Here is a 5717-nt window from a genome sequence, read left to right as displayed (position 1 = left end):
ATAAAGGGGGAGGGGTTAGGGGAGGGGCTGATAGTGTGATGTCACTATTTTACCGTTTATTTCATTGGCCCCGTTTGACAGTCAAGGGTTCAGCCTCCAGGAAGAAACCCTAAATGCAAAGTTAAATACACCATTGCACATAAAAACGACTCCAGGGTGCCATGGTGTAATGAAATACTGTCACCTCATAGACATTATGAAAAACTGGAACAGAAATTGTGGCACTTCATCTTCAATGGAAATGTTTCTGGGCACAGGATAAAATCCTCTTCTTCGCCAGACTAAAACACAACATGTACATTTTGAAATTGTGACATTCACAAGTTCATACATATAGCACACCCCACCACAACCACATACATTTGTTTTGTGACACTTTAATGTGCACTCGCGCACACAATAAATAAATTCATACAGTTACAAAATCCCTAATTTACCAGTTTACTTATTGTCAGTTAGAAATGTAACGCCGACACCAGATGTTTAACCCATTTAGGACTGACTCCAGCTTCTACAAATGTCTTCTAAATCATGACAGTTTTCAGAAAAAAAAATCATGTTTCTGTGTCAGCGGTGCTCAAACTATTTCAAGCCAAGGACCCCCAAATGTATCTGTATTTGGCCGCCGACCCGAAAATATGTTGTTTGGCTAAATGGAACAAATGATACTTTATAAGTTCTCATTTATTGGTATCTTTTGCATATAATGTATGACGGGATACTCAAATAGATTTACCTGTGGGCCACATTACAAAAATGGCAAGGGGCCAGGGGCCAGTAGATAAAATTACGACATTAATGATACTTGATAACTTCTCTCTTTCAATTGCTTTATTTTCGCAAAATGTATCAAAGTACAATGTGCATGCACACAATATGTAAATAAATAAATGTGTTACATTTTCTTGCATAAACACAAAGAGCTGTTTCCATAACTGCACACATTATTGCACATAACATGAGTAGCTGTTATAATAACATAACATGAGTAGCTCTTTGCCTGCCTGCCTGCCTGCCTGTCTGTCTGTCTGTCTGTCCATGAGTAGTTATTTGTCTGTCTGTCAATGAGTAGCTGTCTTACTGTCTGCCTGTCTATGAGTAGCTGTCTGCCTGCCTGTCTATGAGTAGCTGTCTGTCTGCCTGCCTGCCTGTCCAATTGTCCATGAGTAGCTGTCTGTCTGCCTGTCTGAGTAGCTGTCTGCCTGCCTGCCTAATTGTCCATGAGTAGCTGTCTGCCTTCCTGCCTGTCCAATTGTCCATGAGTAGCTGTCTGTCTGTCTATGAGTAGCTGTCTGCCTGCCTGCCCAATTGTCTATGAGTAGCTGTCTGTCTGTCTATGAGTAGCTGTCTGCCTTCCTGCCTGTCCAATTGTCCATGAGTAGCTGTTTGTCTGTCTATGAGTAGCTGCCTGCCTGTCCAATTGTCCATGAGTAGCTGTCTGCCTGCCTGTCCAATTCTCCATGAGTAGCTGTCTGTCTGCCTGTCTATGAGTAGCTGTCTGACTGCCTGCCTGCCCAATTCTCCATGAGTAGCTGTCTGTCTGTCTGCCTGTCTATGAGTAGCTGTCTGCCTGCCTGCCAGCCAGCAAGTTGGTTAACAGAAAATAAATTGTTATGGCTGAGTAAAATAAAATACAATAAACACAATTTGCCTGAAAATAGATTACCCAGCTATGACCTTTTTCATGAAAAAAAATGAGTAGTGATATGGCTGACTGAGTAAAATAAAACAATCTACCTGAAAATAGATAGCTATAAGTGAAGAGCAATTTTCACAATTTCCGCAATTACCATTTCCGCAATTTCCTCAATTTCCATTTCCGCAATTTCCTCAATTTCCATTTCCGCAATTTCCGCAATTTCCATTTCCACCATTTCCGCAATTACCATTTCCGCAATTTCCATTTCCGCAATTTCCGCAATTTCCATTTCCACCATTTCCGCAATTTCCGCAATTGCCATTTCCATTTCCAACTATTAATGGCAGCTGGGTTTCATCATTCAAATAAAATAGAATTCTGTCCGTTTAGCTATAACATTATGTCAGGGAATAGGGATACACAGTATATGTCTTTCATTTGCATTGCATCCCCCCCCCCCCCCCCCCCCAAGCTTTTATTTTCGTTCGAGTAATAGTACAACTCTAATAGTATTACTTATAATAATGTAATTAAAGATAACTTCATTCAGATTTATTTATTTTTATTTCATTTTCCAGATTTTTTTTTCTTTTTTTTAGATTTTCATTGGTGGGCCAGTCATAATGGTCCCGCGGGCCTGATGTGGCCCGCGGACCTGAGGTTGAGTATCACTGATGTATGTAATATTAATGTTATATTAACATCTTAAGTGTTTTTTCCAATAATTGTTTGGGGGCCCACTCACAATAATCCTCTTGAGGGACCACAGGTTGAGAACCACTGGTTATATTTAGACCCGACGTTAAAAAAAAAATCTTCTAAATCAAGACAGTTTTCTGAAAAATCTACGTTTCTATGTCAGTGGTTCTCAAACATTTTCATGTCAAGGACCCCCAAAAATATCTGGCCACCGACTCCCATCTGAAATGATGTTGTTCCAGGGACCCCTCTAGAAGCAAAGATTTGAGTTTAAAAACGTTCATTCTGAAATGATATTATTCAAAGATTTGTGCCACATTTTCACGGTTTTTCAAAAATAGCAGACCTACAAGCTCGTAGCGCGGCACTCGGTGCCACGCTATGAGCTTGTAGATCTGCTATTTTTAAATAGCTAAAGCATAACATAATGATGTGCTTGGGGAACTGATGTCAACCAATTGCTTTAAAAAATATATATTGTAATGACTTGCCTATTCAAATATTTAACAATGTCTTAGTGACTAAGACAAGACATTCTTTGCCTTTTTTTTTTTTTTTACTATTTTGCAAAACATTTTTGAATAGTTAAAATGGCCAGTCTACAAGCTCACAACGTGTCAATGTAGATTGGCTAGTTGAAATATTCAAAAAAGTTTAGCAAAATAGTACAAAAAGAAAAGGCAAAGAAGGTTAGGGATAAGGGGGTTTAGCGGTGACGAAAACGGCAAACACCTTTCTTACAAATAATCATGAGTGCATGTATCTTTATTGTGCATTATGTGTGAGTGTGTGTGTGTGTGTGTGTGTGTGTGTGTGTGTGTGTGTGCATATATGTGTGTGTGTGTGTGTGTGTGTGTGTGTGTGTGTGTGTGTGCGCGCGCGGGCCCGTCCTGTTATCAATAAATAGCACAAAAAGTATATCTAAAAAGGAACTTTATTGATGAAGAGCTTTGGACATAACGTGTGAGATAAATGCATTTGAATGGCAATCACATCCTTCGACTGGTCATCTTTCTTTGTGTATACGTATGAACGGTCACATGGCAATTACATTAATTGTCCAAACAATGTCACAACACGACTTCAAAAGATTTCATATAGCAGCAAATTCCAAAGGCTCAGCATTAAGAAACCCATCATTTCTTAATTTTTTTTGCAGGACGGCTACACTATACACAGTCACATTCTGTCTATCAGGAAGATTATTATCGGGACAGAATTTTTAAAAAGGGGGAGAAAAACTAATTGAAAGCGCAACAGTGACAGGTGCTCAATGTATTGAATCCACAAAGACGGTGTTTCATTCATCCGTTCCTTATATAAATCAACTCGTTAGCCTTAACGCTTCCCACATGTTTTCAGCATCAATAAACATGTTTTTTTGCGCTTAATTAACAGGCATGATAAGTATAAGTATGTTAGTTTTTGGTTTGCTTTTCAACAATCTACCTTTAGTATATAAACAGACACAATTAGCTCTCATTCAAAGTATCTCAAGGGTAAGTTTACTCTATTGTCACTGTTGGGCAGAAATCTTTCTCCAAATTTCACCTTTTAGTTTTTATTTTCCATAAATGAATACGCTACTGTATGTCATGCTTCGTTGTACGATAGCGTCGCACAAAAAGCAAAAATAGGCGATCTATACACGTTCACAATGTGTTGCGTCGCAAATTCGCAATGCGAGCGCGTATCGGCTACATGATTTTAGTTTAGTGTCTGTGGGGTTTATACATATTTAACCAATTAACACACCAAACGCCCGGGGGTTATTTAAAGGTATATTCAGTGATTTCACTTCATTCAAATATCACTTCTTTTTTCGTTTTGTTGTGATAATCCTCTCTACTATAGAGTGTGCTGACCATGTAAGGAGTTCCTCCCTGTCCCCAGTTAACCCCTGGGGGGGGGGGGTTTCGTTTTTGACTCTCTATCCTGATTGAACGAAAGGCTTTAGGTCCCACAGCCAAAAATGAAACCTAAGGTTTTTGAGTGAAATCACTGAATATACCTTTAATTCAGAGCGCCCAGCGATTTATCAGCAGCGGAGCACATTTAGCGACGCACCAGCCGCTATCCCGGATGTAGCTGAAGCATAGCTTGATGTATAGCCAAAATACGGCGATCGACAAGAACGGGAGGTACGATTAATTCTAACGCGACTGGCGACGGTATACCGCGATTGGGCCGTCAAAAACATAGTCTTTGATTAGAATTGGTCGGAATGATTTAGATCAAGAGTTAGCTATTGAAAAATAGCAGATCTACAAGCTCATAGCGCGCCACTCGGTGGCGCGCTACGAGCTTGTAGGTCTGCTATTTAAAAAAAATCAAAGAACGACTGACATTTTTAGAATCTGATCTCAGGTCAGAATGGGTTCATCAGACCAGTGTGTGTCCAGTGGAAACCTCGTATGAATCTGATCTCAGGTCAGAATGGGCTAATTGAAAGAACGGGGAGCTCCGTCCTTGCCGCTCGTTGATTGTTGATTGACAAGAGCTTGTGGCTAAATAAAAACTACATTTGGAACACATAATATTTCCATTTCCCCGACATACACGGTTTCTGCCCGACAGTGTCAATGTAGAATGTTCTACGGTTAGCAATTTTTTTTTTTAGCACATCACGGTTGAAATTAAGCAATAAGGGCCTTGCAAACGACCTTACAGGCGGCTCATCAAGGCCCTTGGCAGGGATATAATATTATGTCCTTAATAATATTAGTTACAATATTATAGTAAATATGTCATACAAAAAAAAAGATTGATCTCATCCAAGAGCAGGTCAAGAAACTTTCCTTGTGCATTTTTTTTATATAAAAAAAAAAAAATCATCTATTTGCATTTCTTTTCACAAACATTTATTACACGAGTCCGATTTACAACATGTCTGACAGACACAGATAAGGCTTTCAAACACTTTTTTAAGACTACTCGAGTTGCTTTTAGTCTGCGGTGTAGGGTCTTCCAGAAGACCCTACACCGCGTACACCACGTACACCAAGGTGTTTGTATATGTCTTGAATGGTTTCCAATGGGAGCACTGCGTTATTTACTCTATGCTAGCAGCGCGACGAGGAGCTAAGCATTCTGTGCTTATGCACGCGTGTCGAAACAGTTTCAACTCTGGCCATTGTTTATTGTTATTTTCAGCTGGGGGAAAAAAAAGCCTTTGGAGCACAAAAGGCTGCAACATACAGTACGTGTTGCCGTAAAACTACGTCATTAGGCGAGGTCTTGGGGACAAAGAATGACACCATTGCGGAGAGAAAACGCGTGCACGCGAGTATTTTGGCTGTTTTTATAGGTAAACGTCACGGAGCGTTAGCATAAAATGCTAACGGACCGTACTTATTTCAATTTCTCCCACCCTGGATTA

The 5717-nt window shown here is 39.8% G+C and overlaps 1 protein-coding gene across 1 annotated transcript in view; it reads right to left on the bottom strand.

Annotated features, from left to right (window-relative positions):
* Positions 1-4584: 4584 nt before the first annotated feature.
* Positions 4585-5717, bottom strand: part of LOC308309582 (sarcosine dehydrogenase, mitochondrial-like) — a gene marked incomplete at its 5' end in the record, with an annotated part of 7537 nt that continues 6404 nt past the window's right edge. Inside the window, one exon of the mRNA XM_080755494.1 lies at positions 4585-5717. This exon is cut by the window's right edge and continues 1390 nt beyond it.

The sequence above is a fragment of the Protomyctophum bolini genome (genome assembly GCF_963924005.1).
Source record: "Protomyctophum bolini genome assembly, chromosome: 22".
NCBI classification, from domain to species: domain Eukaryota; kingdom Metazoa; phylum Chordata; class Actinopteri; order Myctophiformes; family Myctophidae; genus Protomyctophum; species Protomyctophum bolini.
The sequence above is the reverse complement of the archived record's forward strand: the minus strand, read 5'-3'. Positions and strand labels throughout refer to the sequence as shown.